The 18,118-nt window shown below is 40.6% G+C and overlaps 1 protein-coding gene across 2 annotated transcripts in view; it reads right to left on the bottom strand.

Annotated features, from left to right (window-relative positions):
* Positions 1-18,118, bottom strand: part of RAB11FIP5 (RAB11 family interacting protein 5) — a 265,942-nt gene that overhangs the window by 26,176 nt on the left and 221,648 nt on the right. The window lies entirely within an intron of this gene.

Consider the following 18,118-nt stretch of genomic DNA (forward strand, 5'->3'; position numbering starts at 1 on the left):
ACGCTGAAGAACCGCAAGCTCTATAAAGATAAGGTCAGAGTGGAGAGAAAATGGCACAAAACATTCTTAGAGAAAGTCAAAATATAAACGAACAATCTAAACGACAATATAAACGAACAAAATATAAACGACAATCTACCACAAGCCTCTGAGACAAAGCAAAAAAAAAAGGATGCTTCTCACAATGCACTGAACAATCTTCAAACCCAACCAAAAAACTATTTGATAGACTTGCTACAACCTCTATTTCAGCAGCTGAAATAGAGGTTGCTACAACCTCTATTTCAGCAGAATCATAATACCTCACAATCTATTTTAACATCAGATGACTTTATATCGTTCTTCAAAAACAAGATCAAGGACCGCTGTCAACACTATGAAAACAAGTTTATCCGCTTTCCCCCAAATAAGTACACTAGACATCTGGGAGTCATTTACCCCCAATCAATGAAGATGCTCTTGAAAGACCTCCCTATGCCCAGCAATCTGCACTCTCGACATCGTGTCCATCCACGTTACTCAAGGCCTCAAAAACCTGGGCATGCAAAATTGTAAACTCCTCCCATGTCTGAGGGATTGCTTCCCAAAGATCTTTATAAAATTTTTTTTTTTAAAAAGCAGTGGTTCGACCTTTGCTTAAGAAAAAAAAAGCTAGCCTGGATCCAAACAAACTGGAAAATACTGCTCTGAAGCTAACATCCTCGTTCTAGGGAAAGCAGTACGGAAAAGAATATGAACTAGACTAAATGACTGACTGACAGAGAAAAACTGGTTGAACACTTACCAGTCTGGTTTCACAAAACCACAGCTGATCCAAACGTTAGATGTAAAAGCACACATCTACACAGACAAAGTCCATCTTGTACTGCCAATAGACCTGAATCTACAAACAGCTATATAAGAATACATGTCTTACAGCCATCATCCAAGGCAGGACTAAAAACAAACTCCATCTAAATTCAAACAAAACAGAGATTATATGGATATATAACACGCATAGACAAATCCCTGATCTTAAAATCCCTTTCAGATCCTATGAGCTCCCGTTAAATACACAGGAAAAGAACTCAGGAGACTACTGGATTCGTAACTAACCATGCTTCAGGTGACAATAAAGAGTTGCCTCTTCCAACCTCACAACCTATGTAGACGCTACCCTCTCAATGATAGCAACCATGTTATCACTGTAAAGCTCTATACCAGGGTCTTAAAAGTAGGGCCCTCCCTGAGCTCCAGATCATTTAAAACTCAGCTGCACAACTGATGGAAAGATACAAGCTGCATAACCATATCACACCAGTCCTGCACAAACTACATTGAAGAACCAAATTCAAACTACATTGAAGAACCAAATTCAAAACACTGATCTTCAAGGCTCTAAGCGGAGAAGGACCAAACTACTTGAGACAAAACAGCTCCTACATACTCCCCCCTCCCCCTCCCCCGACCACTAAGGTCATTACTTGGCACCTCTATTACAATACTGGTGGAAAGAAGATAATCAGTGGGGCACTGTGATACCACGGTACAAATTATATTGAATGATAGGATGGATCAAATTAGTGGAGGGTTGGTGCTATACGTTAAAGACAGCATAGGGTCAAATAGGATAAAAGTTATGCAGGAAACAAAATTACTGTAGAATGGATAGAAATTCCATGTGAGAAGGAGAATAAAACAGCAGGAGACACCTGGCAAGAATGAACAGATGATGAAATGCTAACAGAAATTAGAGAAGCTAACAAAATTAGCAACACAGTAATAACAGGTGATTCCATTACCCAAATATTGACTGGGTAAATGTCACATCAAGACATGCTAAGTAGGGAAAGTTTCTAGGTGAAATAAATAACTGTTTCATGGAGCAGCTGGTAGAAGAACAGACAAGAGGGGGAGCTATTTTAGACCTAATCCTTAGTGAAACACATGATTTGGTATGAGAAGTAATGATGTCGGGGCTATTTGGCAATAGGGATGTGCATTTATAGGTCTTTTTAGTCCATTCATTTCGGCCTGTGTGCACTTATCTCGCAACTGGAATGTATAAGAACGAAACCGATGGTATGTGCACATATGGGCGCCTACCTCAGTAAGCGCATAACATCGGTTTTGTGTATGTACTTGCCAATCGCAAGATATGCGCACACAGCCGAAACAAATGAAACAAATGTCCCGATGAATGCTCATCCCTACTTTGCAACAGTGATTGTAACGTGATAAAATTTGATTTGATAACTGGAGGAAGGATACTAAGGATACCAACTGTGATAGCATTTAACTTTCAAAATGAAAACAATGGGTTGGAAAAAACTGAAAGGAGCAACTGCAAAGATGAAGAGTTTACATCAAGCAGGGATGTTGTTTAAAAATACCATCTTGGAAGCCCAGATCAGAGAGGCCAAATGACTGCCTGCATAATTGAAAGATGTGAAAGGCTATTCCAGCCAAAAAAACATCTTTCAAAAATTGTTAACGGGACCCAAAAGAAGGAAACAGAACATAAGCATAAGCACTGGAAAATTAGGTGCAAAGCATTGATAAGGAAGGCAAAGACAGAATTTGAAAAGAAATTTGCTTAGAAGCAAAAACTCATAAAACTTTTTCAGGTACATTTGAAGCAAAAAGCCTCCAAGGGAGTCAATCGGATCATTAGATGATCAACGGATAAAAGGGGCACTAAGGGAGGACAAGGCCAGAACAGAGAGATTAAATGAATTATTTGCTTCAATCTTTATATTAGGATCCTAATTAAAGCTTTATATCAACATACAGCACTAAGAGTCTGCCATATTTGGATATACTTATTACTATCCAGGAACTGGGGATTGGGTTCACTAGCTACCGAAAACCAACTGATAGGAATACAGTTTTACGATATGATAGCTGTCATCCGAAGCATTTGCGGTCCAATTTATCAGTAGGACAATTTCTGCGGTTACGTCGATTATGTTCAGACATATATGATTACAAGGTGAAGGCAAAAGAGATGATAACATTTTTTTGAACAGAGAGGTTATCCAACATATATTTTGAAAAGAGCATATAAACGAGCATGTTGGGTTAATACAGATTTATTATTCAAACCGTCCCAGACACTTCCTTTTTTTTTTTTTTTTTTTTTTTTAGAAAGGGGACGTTTCGTTTATGCTCATTGATGGATTGTGCATCTGTGGGAGTAATATATGGTATTTGGTGTCCTTGTCCCCTGTTATACATAGGTAAAAGAAACGTTTAAGGACTAGTCTCATTCAATACCACAGTGCAATCGGGAGGAGTCGACTCGAAGCGCCTTTAGTGCAACATTGTCTCACAAAGGGACACAGTTTCACAGACTTGATATTTGCAGTAAGAGAACAACCTAAAAGTTTTGGATGTGGAGGGGACTTTGACAACTATTTGTTACAGCGTGAACAAAAATGGATATACTATTTTGATACCGTAGCCCCTAAAGGTTTGAATAAAGAAATTGATTGGTCTGATTTTTTGAAAAGAGTGCTGTTGATTTGAACGCAATTTTGATTGACATGTAGGGGCTGAGAGTTTCCGGTGATGTCACTCAGGTGGGGTTTTAAATCACAGGAAACTTATGGTTTGTTTCCTTCAATGTTGTGGCGCCATTATTTTGTCAAGGGTCTTTGGGAGAGACTGTCAACTACCTTGGTGAGTTCTAAAAAAGATATATTGAAACAAAGTGGAAGAAAACCCATGATATTGAATTTGGAAGAGTATGATTGCGGGTTGTGTATAGTAATGTGTTTTGTTTTTGGTTTAATTTAAGAATGTGAGAGTTTTGTTGATGGCGTCTAGTCAGGTATAATTGATAAAGTTTCCCCTGATGAAGGCCTGTTGGCCGAAACATGGTCCATGTTGGGCAACCTTTTGAATGGGTGAAAGTACTGAACGCTTGAGTTTGAGCTAAGTATTTTGATTTTAATATATTCACAAGAAATTTTGATAGATGTGCTGTTGGTATTTAAGTAAATAATTTAACAAAATAAAAATAATAGTAGATAAAAGCAGCCCATGAGGAGACAGCAAATGATTACATTTAAAATGCTTATAAGGCTGATACTGCCTGGGGCCCATTGTGGGCAAGAGACAGTGGATTATAAATTAAGCACTCTGTTCTTATACTGTCTTCCTTATCTGAGTGATTGTTTAAATAATCAGAGTAGTAAAGAACTTAAGAGTTTTTTCCCTCTCTAGTGGTTGTTTTGGTATTGGATTTAGAGAGGAGTTACTTCTGAGTTTTTGATTTTGTAGAGAGATACCCATGCCAGAAATAATATTTAAAGGTGATGATTCAGAGGAACACACAAATCTCAGTAAACCTGGAAGATGTACTAGGGCAAACTGACAAACTAAAAAGTAGCAAATCACCTGGATCAGATGGTATAAATCCCAGACTGCTTAAAAAAAAAAAAAAAGAAAAAAAAGAAAATTGCAGACCTGTAAACTATCATTAAAATCAGTTATGGTATCTGAAAATTGGGGGGTTGCCAACATAACCCCAGTTTTTAGAAAGGGTTCCAGGGGTGATCCAGGAAACTACAGACCAACAAGTCTAACATCACCTCTGGGCCAGGAAAAATGGTTGAAAAACTATTATAAAGAACAAAATTATGGAACATATAGACAGACATAGTTTAATGGGACAAAAGCCAACATGGATTTAGCCAAAGGAAGTCTTGTCTCACCAATCTGCTACAGTTTTGTGAAACAGTGAATAGACATGTGGATAAAGGTGAGCTAGTTGATATAGTGTATCTGGATTTTCAGAAAGTGTTTGACAAAGTACCTCATGAGAGATTCTTGAGGAAATTAAATAAAAGCAAATAGATAGGAGGCAATGTTCTTTTGTGGATTCAGGACTTGTTAAAAGATGAAAAAAAAGTGTGTCTAAATGGTCAATTTTCTCAATAGAGAAAGGTGAATAGTGGGGTGCCTCAGGGTTCTACACTCAGACCACTGAGTTTTAACATATTTATAAATGACAGAGATGGGAACAATGAATGAGTAATCAAATTTGCTGCTAACACAAAATTATTTAAAGTTGTTAAATCATGAAGATTGTGAGAAATTGCAAGAGGACCTTGCGAGACTGGGCATCCAAATGGCAGATGCAATTTAATGAGGACAAGTTCAAAGTGATGCACATAGGGAAAAGTAATGCACTGTAGTTAATTACACAATCTTAGGTTTCATATTAGGAGAGTTACCTCCCAGGAAAAGGGTCAGGGTGTTATCGTGGATAATACTTTGAAATCCTCAGTTCAGTGTGCGGCAACAGTCAAAAAAGCAAACTGAATATTAGGAATTACTAAGAAATGGAGAAGAACAAAATGGAAAAAGTCATAATACCTCTGTAATGCTCCATTTTATTCTCCATTCCTTTCCTAATAATCGCTAGCTATTTGCTTTCTCAGCGGCTGCTGCACAATGAGAAGATTTCAACGTATTTTCAATGACGACACATCCTTTTCCTGAGTGGTGACTCCTAATGTAGAACCTTGCATTTTGTAGCTATAAATTTGGGTTACTCTTCCTGAAGTGCATCAATTTGCACTTGTCCACATTAAATTTCATTTGCATGCCCATTCTCCCAGTTTCCTAACGTGTAGTTTTCCATTTTTTGATGTTTGTTAACACCACATGGTAATCAGTTTTTGATATATTTCATTCTCCCAGTTTTGCAATGTCCTCTTACAATTTCTCACAATCCTCTTTCAATTTGACAACTTTGAATAATTTTGTGTCATCAGCAAATTTGATCACCTCACTTGTTCCCACTTCTAGGTCACTTATAAATATATTAAAAAGCATCAGTCCCAGAACAGATCCTTGGGGCATGCCACTGTTCACCTTTTTCCACTGGAAAAATTTACCATTTAGCCTTATTCTCTGTTTTCTGTATTTTAACCAGTTGGCAATCCACAATAGGACACTGCTACTTATCCCGTGACTTTCTAATTTCCCAAGAAGTCTCTCATGAGGGACTTTGTCAAATATTTTCTGAAAATCCAGATAACTATTTGTTTCAGTTCCTCTGAGTCATCACCTTTGAAATTGGAATCAAACAGTAATTAACAAGGGCCCTGATCTTGGTGGTCTGTGAAACTGATACGTATGCGAGCTTGCTGGGCAGACTAGATGGGCCGTTTGGTCTTTTTCTGCCATCCTTTCTATGCTTCTATGTTACTGGCAAACTATCCACATATTTATTTATGCCTTCAAAAAAAATGTAGCAAATTGGTGAGGCAAGATTTCCCCCTTAGCTAAATCCATGTTGGCTTTGTCCCATCAAACTATGTTTATCTATATGTTCAGCAATTTTGTTCTTTATGGTAGTTTCTACCATTTTGCCTGCCACAGATATATGTCAGTCTCACTGGTCTAATTTCCTTGATCACCCCTTGATCCCTTTTTAAAAATTGGCATTACATTGGTAACCTTCCAGTCTTCAGGTACCATAGATGATGTTATTGATGATTTACAAATTTCCAATAGCAGGTCTGCAATTTCATTTCTCAGTTCTTTCAGTACTCTGGGATGTATATCATCTGGTTCGGGTGATTTGCTACTCTTTAGTTTGTCAATTTGCCCTAGTACATCTTTCAGGTTCACTGAGATTTGTTTCAGTTCCTCTGAGTCATCACCTCTGAATATCATTTCTGGCATGCATATATCTCTTAGATCTTCCTCAGGTCATTTATAGTCTCTCTGCTATGGCTTTGTCATCCTTTGTCATCCTAAGTGCTCCTTTTACCCCTTGATCATCTAATGGCTCAAACTGACTCCCTTGCAGGCTTTTTACCTTGAATGTACCTGAAAAAGTTTATTATGATTTTTTGCTTCCATGGCAAGCTTCTTTTCAAATTCTCTCTTTGCCTTCCTTATCAATGCTTTGCAGCTGACTTGCCAGTACTTATGCTGTTTCCTGTTTTCTTCATTATGATCCCTTTTCCATTTTTTTAAAATAAATGCTTATATATTAATTGAAATGCATAAATTAATTAATTAATTAATAAAAAGATGCTTAACCCAGCTCTGGTTATGGAATGTGCTGTCGAGTATTTGTGTGTCACAGTATGCATGTTGTCTGTTCTGTTTAGCTTTGCTGCTTGCATTTATTTGGAGCATTTCGGATTAGCAAGCTCATGGCTAGGGCTACTATTGGGGCAGAGTCTTCAGGTTTATTAACCAGCATGTGATCTTGAATAGCAATTCTCTCATCCTTCATGTCCCTAGGTATAAAACGGATCAAGGGGGTAAGGGCGCTTCGGTGGTTCTGCGAGCGGCTCCGGGTTTACGTACTTGAACAGTTGCCAATTCCATTTCTTTTAGTAGGATTCAGCTGGTGGGTGGCTCGAGACTTTTAATTCACTCCGATCTTCGGACTTTGACCAAATAGTTTGAGATGGTGTTGTGGTTGGGGTTATCTGCTCTCAGTTTGTATGTGAGTTGATTTGGGACTCATTCATTCAGAATTGGAAGTGCAATGTCAATGGCCCTCTCAGGTTTCTCTGGTGGCGTGATTCAGAGGATTGGATGGTGGAAGTCTGATGCCTCTGAAGGATACGTGCATCCAGGATCTTTTTTATGTCTTTGTTGTCACTAATTGTGTTCTCTTTGCAGGTTCTGCATGCTAGTGGCTGTGCATGGATTGTTGCACATTCGTATGTTGTGTGGGCATATATGCATGCTTGCAAGTGTCCCAACGGGGCCAGCTGCTCTTATCTCAGCATGATGCGATTGACCATTGGCTGGGGCGCAGAGGGATGCATTGGGATGAATTGATCCATTGTTTGCATCGTGGGCGGGTGCATTTTGGTCAACCACATGTTGATGATGCCAGGGCGCAAATTCATCAACATGGTCAGGAAGGATTTAATGTCCATTTCTGTGTTGTTACCTGTTGCTGTAATTTGCTGGTCTGACATAATTCCAAGGCCTGCAGAGATGGACAAGAGAATCTGAAAGCATAGCCGAGCTAAGGCCAATCAGCAGATTGGTTCTTGGCTGGCTGTATTGGGGGGAGGGGGGGGGGTGTCGGCATATCAGACACGAGTGGTCCTGGGATTTGGATTGGAGTTTGTTCCAAGATGATGGGCACCTGTCTTTCACTGGTTTGGATTTGTTTCTGAATGCATTTCAGGAGGCCTTGGAAGATTTGCTCTGTTAGGGATCTTGGCCACATCTTTGGGGGTCACAGGATAGTTCCCACCTGTGCCTGTGGCGGGCTGCCCGAGCCAGTTGGGGTTCAGCCTTGTGCTGAATGGTTGCTTGACCTGACAGTGCTCAGGTCTGGATCTTCAGTGGGTACAACTGGGTGCAGTTGTCCCACGTGCAGCTCCTTGCTGGGCTGTGGTGGGGGTTTGCATGCACGGCTCCTAGCTGGGTGGTGGCAGGGACCGTGGGAGTGGTTTTGTGCAATGCTGATAAATTGTCACGTCGGGTGGCCTGGCGATGTTCATCTTGCTGGTTGGTGGCGGATGTTCACTGTGTGGGCTATTGATTTCCTGCTTCTGTTGAGCTCGGGCATCTGGTTGTTATGTAAATAAAGCTGTGGCCTATTTGATCCCATTTTGGGGTCTGTGTATTTATTGCATTTGTTATTGTAAAAGGGCAGATGCTGGGAGAAGTGTATGTCCTGGCTTCCTATATTGCTGCACTGCAGATGCATATGTAAGAAAAGGTGTTCATCAATAAGATAGCAGCAGCGGTGGACGTGTTGAACATTTTTTAAAGGAACCTCTGCTCAAAAGTAATATCAGACATAGGGGGAATCACCTCAAAATAAGGCACACTGAAGTATAAAAACAAAAACAAAACCCCACCAGAGATGAAGTATTGGATAGCAGAGTATGAGGTTGAACATTATGGGGTGGGGAGAGGGAACAAAAGGCCAAAAAAACTAGCCTAAGAGAAAAGTAAGCAATTACATAAACTTTAAGCCGCTGACCTATCTACAGTCTACCACTATCTAATCTTTGGGCCACAGCAGAATATAAAAGTCACTCAAGACCAAGCTGTTTCCTTGCTGCCGCCAGCTAAAGTCTTGTGAGTTTGTACTTCCGCGCTAACCTGCCACCCTTTTGTGGTCAGTTACAGAGTGTGACATGGTGCCATTTACAGTGTGAAAAACTATTCCCACACCATTTTATAGTGTGAGTGCATCAGTGACAGATTTAAACCAAAAAGCAGTATGCCGAGTTTATTACCTGCACAAGCCTCCTGGTCTGCTGACTGAGGCAATAACGAACATTTCACATGTTTCAGACACTGAAAATGAAATACTAGCTTGTCTACATGAAGCTACCCAACTCCCAAGAAATGAAAATGTTTTAATAATGTGGCAAGGTGGTATTTGTCATTGTGACTAGAGCAATACAATACTAAAGTTTGCAAAATAGCACACCTACCAACTCTTCAGAATTACAAATAGGAAACACTTTCCAAATTAACTCCTCTTCACCTCTCCCCTCCCCCCCCCCCCAAACACATTTCATAATCCATGTTCTGTTTGCTGTTACGAAAATGTTTTTTTTAAACCATTCATCTTAAACTTTCTGACTCTTGTCTTTTCTGACTAGTAGGGTCCAGCTCAGTGTCCTGCGTGCAACGGTCAGTACCGAGGCAGACAAGACCCAGGGCAAATGGCTGGGGCTTCAAAGGCGGCCAAAATCCCCAGGAGTGCCACAGTTTTTGATAACCTGAGGTGCAATCGAAACAATTCTTCTTTTTTTATATAACAGATTTACCACCTAAATAAACCTGAGCTTTAGAGTACACAGATACAGCAAAGTACCGACAATCAACCATTCCGAATACATTTCTTAATGGAAACGTTATTCACTGTTAACTTTGAGGGTGCACGAGTCACCTAGGGGAAGCTTTATGACCAATGTACTGTTATAACACTGATGACCAATCATGTGACCGCTCATCTCACTGTCTGCTTATGTTTCTCCTGCCCGGGCATTGCCTTACTGCCTTCTGTTCCCCCTATTTTGCTCCTATACAGAATCTCCATCTCTTTTTCCTGACATCTTTTACTGCCAGCTTGTTTTGTGAACCATGGTTTATCCCATCTGTGTGTGTGCCTCCTTCTCTACTTACCCCCTCTCCCCCATGCTTTACTTGCGTATCCTGGGCCACTACCTTCAGTACTGGTACCATGCACACTGCTATCATCATCCCACCTTCCATATTCTCTTTCTTCTTTTTTTCCCCCTCTCCATATTCTTGTTAGTTTTTCCAGTCTTTATGCCAAGTCTGTCTTCAATCGGACTGCCCTCATTTTACCAACCTAACTGCATCTCCCACCGAGGCTCCTTGTGACCTTGGGCAAGTCACTTCACCCTCCATTGCCAACTTAGATTGTGATCTCTCTGGAGCAGGGACCTGTGAACTGTACTTCAATTTGTATCTCACCTGGAGCTTGTGTTTCAAGAGGCGAGTAATTAAATCTACATTCCATTTTATCATGAGACAGGGGCTCAGGCCTGGTTTTTCGAATGTCTATCCCAATACGATTCGCCCTTTGTTTTCCAGCAGAAGTGCACAGGTTTTCCCCACACTGATCTTACGCATGTGATAACACATTCAGAGTGGACAAAACTCATGAACCAACCCAAGCGAAAAAAAAAACAAAACAAAAAACGGTGGCAGGTTTTGTGAAGGTACAGGAGGCAATCATCCATGCACAGGAGGCAATCATCCATGCACAGGCTATACAGGGGAGACGCACTAGCAGGGAGAACAGTTAGTGCGGGTATTTTTTAAGCAGGCTTTTTAGCACCTAGGTCAGGGCAGGAGATAAGTGAAAGCACCTGTCTGGAAGAGCCTGGGCTTGCTGACTGTGATCGCTCCTACCGCTCTGGCAGCTTTTGGTCCCAGTCCCAGCGATGCTGTGGCTCCGGGAGGGGTTGGCGCATGACTGTAGCCACCGGAGATCACCAGTCTATCCGTTCCAGCTCCTGCTCTTTCCTGGCAGGGCTGATCCATGCTGAGCGGCTAGTAAGGGAAAAGACTGCATGGACACACCACCACACAAATTAATGCAAGCAATGCAGTAAAGGACCAAAGCGGTAGGAGATGAAAATTTATTTTCTAATAGTAGTAACTTGAAACAGTTGGAAAAATGTTACAGACTCATTTCCATTAGTGCCCGTTTTTCCGCAGCTTTCTGCATTGGGGCTTTTTTTTTTTGCTGGTATTGGCACGTGTGTTAGGTATTCCGCGGGTTTTATTTTTGCACGTCTCATTTGCATGCATTCCCCTTATTACATCCTGCGGAGGTGCCTGCTTTTGCTGTGTGCGCTAAAAAAAAAAAATGTGCAGAAAAATAGCAATGATTTCAGCGCCCCTGATGAGCCTGGTGTTCTATGTTTCTATATTGTCTGTGTCCCTGTGCGGTAAACCTGCTGCCTCTCTATGACCCAGATTTCTCTCTTGCTATTATTCTTCTCCCATCTACCACACACAATGCTTCTATTTGCCCTTCTCACTCTCGTAGTCAGGATAGTTATCTCCAAGAATCCTGTTCTCCCCCTTTACTCCGCCTCTGCTGGGAAGGCCACAGGCTCTATCACAAAGTGAGTTGTTTGCTCATCTTATTTTATATTTTTCCATGCCTAGACATTAATTACACTACAGAGCACTACCTAAGTCAGCCAGTTTCAGCCCAGACTATAAGACAGTGCAGGCACATACACAAGCCAGCTGTGCTACAAACACACATTTCCCCTCCATGCAGGTTAAGTTTGGTATAAGAACGTGGACACTTCCTGGCATCACCTAAATATGCAGCTACAAACACTTTGCTGCAATATTATTTATTATCTGAGTAAACACTAATACATCTATTGTGTCAGTGTAGCGCCTTGTTAGTGTTTACTAATCTAAAGTTTAGTCTGAAAGTGCATCTTTTTATTGCCAAGTTTAAATGAGTTTTGTTGCTTTGTAAGTTTGATATACAATTTCTGTTTGTAAAGCTGCCAATGACCTTTCCTCACATGTTCTTTTTAATGTACTGTAAACCTCAGTGAATTTTGTATTCAAAAAAGGCGGGTGATAAATCCAATACGTGCAGCAGACTGCTGGCTTTTCATCTACACGGATGTCATAAAGACAGACGCATAGGAAAAACAAAATGACCCTTAATTATAACCCCCAGAAGATGGGGGAAAAATAAAACTATTTTAAAAAGAACAAGTGGTTTTCACAACCAGATAACAGCTGCTGCAGAGGTCTGCTAGGGTGGAAGGTGTGTCCCTAATGACAGATTCAATTTCCACCAAAGAAACAGAAGTAGAAACGCACATAAGGAGGAGGTAGGATTTAAACAGCTGTTCAACTGTAGTCATGACATGGATACCCAAACTTTTAAATAAATTAAATAAAGCCTTTGCATTTTAATAAGATAATGCATTGGGACAAACCATATCAAAATTGGAAAATTATGTATTCCATACGTAGATTCATGAATACATGGAACTGAAATCAGCAATTTCCTCACAAGAGAAAGTTGAAACACTATCAAATTATAAAATCTGGCAAAAGTCCAGTGGCAAACTAAAACAAACTGGCAAAGACCTAGGTACCTAGATAGGCAAAAAATATTTTACACATTGGAAGATGAATCACTATGAGATACAACAGGAAATGCAATAATTTCAAGTAATGCGCAAAGAAGATACGTACCCTGTTACATATGGCTCCTATGAGTCAGAATCATTGTAACATTATGCTAAAGTACTGGGTGAGGAAGTTGGGGGCGATACCTTCCCTGCGTTATATGTAAAAATCAGACAGAGTTTGTCCCAGAGAGACAGGCTTCAGATAATGTTAAGAAAACCATAGACCTTTCTGCGCATATTATAGGGAAGAGTTAGTACTTACACCCCCATACTTGCTCCTATGTCAGGGAAGATGTTCTAAGTCCCATGAATGCTCCCCACCAGCACCCACAGACCTTTTCTTTATCTGAGAAAGCACTGCATGCATTCCTTGGGATTAATATATCCTTTGTATCTATTGTGCCTGAGAAAATCATTCTAACTCCAGGATCAACTGAGGTCCACCGCAATCTCTAGCCCAAATACTAGAGCACTTTGTCTGGGCCGGAAAGGCCTCCAATATGAAGGCACTCAATGCCTTGGGAGCAATGAGAACTGCGGGAGCACTGAATCATTGAGGAGCAAGCCCTCCTCGGGTGAAGGCCAATTTGGTTGAGAAACCCGTACCTGTGCCTAAGCTACTGAACTTCAATCATGGTTGAATTGTCAATTCCTACCCCCAGTAATATCACTTTGGAAGATGTGTAGAATGCAGTTATGAAGATTGAGAGGGCTAAGAGAGAATTTGAAAAGAAGTTGGCCAGAGGCGGCAAAAACTCATAAAAACTTTTTAAATGTATCCAAAGCAGGAAGCCTGTGAGGGAGTCGGTTGGAACGTTACCCATTGCAGTTTCAATGGAGATTCAAAAAGGGTGCAAAAAAATGGTTTTAGGGGGTTTCTGAGATAACAAAACACCAAGAATTTCAAGAACAGTGTTGTAGAAAACTAGATTAAAGGGCAGGTCAGATTAAACCGCCTGTCTGGAGGTATTTTTTTTTGTTCATACCCTTTGTAAGAAAGCACGGATTCAAATCGTAGAGCATTATATTCCATACTATGTGCTCCAGGACATAATTTGGTTGCCACAAACAGATAAGGCTTTACACACACCGTACTATCTCCTAATATCCCGTCACACTCACAGTGCAGCGGAGCATTTGCTGGAAAGAGGAATTCAGTGGCAGACATTTCCCGCTCAATACTGCTGTATCAACAACCCACTTCTTTCCTGGCGACCCCTGAGCAGAGACTCAGCCTGAGCCTCAGCACCAAAGAAGCTCCTGGGGATCTCTTGTCCTAATGTTACCTGTTCGAAAAGCAGCAACTGAACTACTTCTGTTCAAACAGTGGCTGTGTGTCAAATTCCACAGCAGCTGGATTTGCAGCCCTTTGGAAGCTCAAGATTAGGGAAAAGAGGGGAAAAGGGTTTTAAGATTTATTGCTTTACCGTATTCCTTTGGTAAGTTAAAAAAAAAAAAATTTCTGCCCATTCATGCCACCAATACAAGATAAAGGAGGATCATTACTAAGAATATTAAATGGTAGGTAAAGTTGCTGTTTAATCTCTATTTAACCTGGCCCTATCAGCTGTGGGGCTGACTTTGGCGCTTTCTGCTTGCATGCCTCAAGCTTTGGTCCGAGTCCATCTGAAGTCACCCTGCCTTGCCGCACGGGGCTCCCTGCCGGCAACGAAAAGCTCTGGGCCCCCCCTTGCCTCCCCCCTTTTGCATTTAAAGAGTAAACCATTTAGTTTCTAAGTAGTTGAAACTGCCAACTTTGAAACGATAGAACTGTGCGCCGATTTATGTGCCATTCCTTAAAAAGAGTTACAGAATTTTACACGGGAGGAGTGGAACATACACCGCCACGCACGCTAGCAAAAACAAAAGTGACTCAGCGAGGTGCTGGAGAGGAGGAAGTGGCCAGGAAGGAATGCGCTTCTCCAGAAGTACTTAAAGCAAATTAAAGCAACAAGCAAATCCTGTAACTGACAGAGCTGTCTCTCAATCCAAATTAATCACTCCAGCGCTGGCAGTGGAAAGTATGATCGCCGCAAACGGAAAAAAAAAAGCAATTAGCTGCCAAGTAAAGCAAAAATCTGGGGCTATATCAAATCAATGGAAAAACCGACTGCCAGCAGAAAAGAATAAATAGGATGCAATTTGGTCACTGTTTTTGAATTCCATTTATAACGTAAATACAAAGAACAGAAGACAGAAATAAAAAAACTTTGTAATCACTCCCGTTTTTAAAAGTGGAGGAAAATAAACCCACCGGGTCAGTAAGCCGACCAAAGTTATCCGGGTAACGTCAGCCAAATATATTCAGCGGGACGGATCTCCCACTGAATACGCTTGGCTGACGTTACCCGGATAAAAGTTTATCCGTCGTTAACTCTGCTGCTTAGCTGGCTTAACTGAAAATAGGTTTAAAACCCCAAATTTCAGAAGCTGAGCTGCAGCCGCAGAGGAACCCTTCTCCCTCCCAAATTTTAAGTAGCATCCTGAAAAGGGAATTGGTCCCAGCATTGACGATCAAAGTTAATAAAGGAATATTAAATGCCAGTACAGTCCTCAGCTATTCTGCTTTTTTTTTTTTTTTTTTCAAGCCAGCAAGAGAGAGAAGTTTCTCCTCCCGCTGGCTTTCACTAACCCTTTTGGGGGTTTAGTGATAGGAAGTTCAGAGGTTAAGGGTGTATTTAGAGGGTGGGAGAGGATCAAGAGGAAGCAGGCTCCTCTGTGGCTGCTCTACCACTTCTGTAATATATGCATGTGTGTGTGTGGGGGGGGGAAGAGAGGATTTGGCATTTATCCATCAATCTTTAGGACTATTTTTGCTGTACAGAGTTAGGCAGATAACTTTACCTGCCAGTGTCTATATTCAGTCGTAGCTGAGTAAATTTATTTCCCACACCCCGGAACGCCCCTGCTCTGCCCTTTTTACCCGGCTAATTCTAAGCCATTCAGCGGGGGAGGATATTATCACTGGGGGTTTATCTGGTTAAGTCCTGAACTTAGCTGTATAAACCCTTTTGAATATGGACCTCAATAAAAATCTACAAAGAAGTACTGATTGTATAGTAATGTGTTCATATTTGTTAAGCATTTTAGGTAGGAGATTTGATCATATGCATCACACTTAATTACTAGATGTATTGTCATTCTTAATGGAGAGAGCTCACAGCCATTCCATGAGCACCTGACTACTGATTCAAGGGTCAATGTGCAAAAGCATGGCAACATAAACACTGATGCCTGCAGTTATCCATTGCAAGCAGTTAATATGCGTTAACAGTGCTAACATGTATAAGCTAGCTTGCATGAGATGCAAAAGAATGCAAAGCAGCTCATGCAAAAGTCTGCATGACTAAACACACATAATGCAACACAAATTAAACACATTAAAGCCAAGAACATAATTACAATTCAAGGCGGTGTGGTTAAGATTTCGCGTTACTGTCCACATTAGCAGCATAATTTGCCATCTGTGGAAACCCATGCCTCATCTGCATCTCATTCACGTCTTCTGTTAATACGCATGTTAATGTAGTTTGGTACATCGGTCCTTTAATGAGATCACTATAGTTTAATAGCATAATGGGCATTTAGTGTACTGCATTACAGTGAAGGTTTCTTAAAATTCTCAAAATTAAAACAAATTATAAACTGCAAAGAATCCAGGTCTCTCCAAGGATTTTAGTGGGCTGAGAAGCCTTCTATTTCAAGCACTGCTGTTTTTGAACACTGAAGAATGATGTGTAGTCTATAGTCGAGTGTATATTATGGCTCTCTCTCTATGTACCATAGGGATGACAACAAAGGTGAATATTTGTATTATCAGGTGCAAAATTAACTATGGTAGGCCTTATCTGGATACAAAAATCAAGGCAGTGGTCATTTTTTAAAAATTAAAAAAAAAAAAAAAAAAGTTCTGGGCCAGGTCAACTAGCAGCAACCACCTTCCACTTTTCCCTGGTTTTTCCCCCAACAGAGGAAAGGAAGCAAGTTCAAAAGGTTTCAGGTTGTAATGTAGCAGAAAATCAGCACTGAGCAAAGGCATGCTACACCTTTGCCAAAATGAGATTTGACAGACCACAATGATTTTGCCAACTGATTCACAAGGTTTAAGATGGAAAAAAAAATGTTTAAAAATGTCCTCCTAGTTTCATCAATAAATTGACTTCATTAAGGTCCTTAAGTTCAGAAAAATTATCATAAGCAATAGAAAAAAATACAAAAGAAATTTTCAGTTTGTCCATTCATTTTGGCCCCCCAAATATTTTCAATTTCGTTTGTTCGTTTCTTCTAGCTTTTTATCTTTTTGGCTGATTTTTTTTTCATTTTGTTTCATTCATTTTGGTAGTTTATAAATGTAAATGCCATTTTATATGCTTGAAATCATATTTTAGGTGCATAACAAGTTTACATGAACACTACTGAAATGACTGAAAACAAATGCACATCTTTAATAGAGAACTAAGTGATACAATTGTAAAGTCCTCCAGTCTTGTGTGTCTGATGGCTTGGCTCAGTTATGAAATAAGCATGGTGGTCACTATACTAGGTCCCAGTAAATATATACCCATATTATAAACGCACAACTGATAGTTCTTTAAAATAGGTCAAAATTAGCCTGAAACAAGAATTACAGAACAGGAATGACAAACATTGGCAGAGTTGTGGGAAACGTAGAGTCTTCATCATTAGTCTAGGCTACTAATAGTTGCACTTTGACCCAAACAAACACACACCTCTTAGGCCAACCACCAGTAGCGCTGTGCACAAAGACCTGGGGGGTCAGGTTCCTGAAGCCAGTTTACGATCATTAGCCTGGGGATGCTGCAAATGCGGGGTTTACTGCTCTGGTGAGGGAACTCTAGTCACAACTGAAGAGTGACATGTACTAGCTGGATAAAGTTTAATTTTTTTGGATTCTGAAGGGAACTGCAATATGTTTCTCTCACCCAGAAGTGTGTCAGTGCAATCGCTGGACTAGATGAGGTGGGGGGAGGAGGGGATGAGGAGGAATAAAAATGGCAGAAAATTCTAGGTAGCTACAATGAATTCTCCTAGCATGGAACTACTTTCTAACTGAACCAGAAGCCCAAAGGAGCAGGAGAAAGATGCTGGGCACAATTCTATCATTTTATTTACCTGGTTACCCATATAAAATCGGACCACTATGACAAGCTCATGTTATCCAGCCACTTATGTACGCCTTAAGTCATCCTGACATTTGAAGAAGGGACCTGTGTGGTCTTGAAAACTCATGTGCTATCATCTTTTTTTTTTCATCTTTTAAAAAGCTATCATAACACACTAAAAACTCTAGATAACACAAAAGCTGCTCTGCCCCCATCTCCTCTGGTGATAACCACTTCTGTGTATCCACGTCACTAGTGAGCAGTTATCATCCTCCATACTGTTCCCACTTACTATGTGCTGTCTTAGCAAACTTCACTTTAACTTATGTACAGGCGGTGGCCAGTGCTCTTAAA

Source organism: Rhinatrema bivittatum, chromosome 1, assembly GCF_901001135.1.
Source record: "Rhinatrema bivittatum chromosome 1, aRhiBiv1.1, whole genome shotgun sequence".
Taxonomy (NCBI): Eukaryota; Metazoa; Chordata; class Amphibia; order Gymnophiona; family Rhinatrematidae; genus Rhinatrema; species Rhinatrema bivittatum.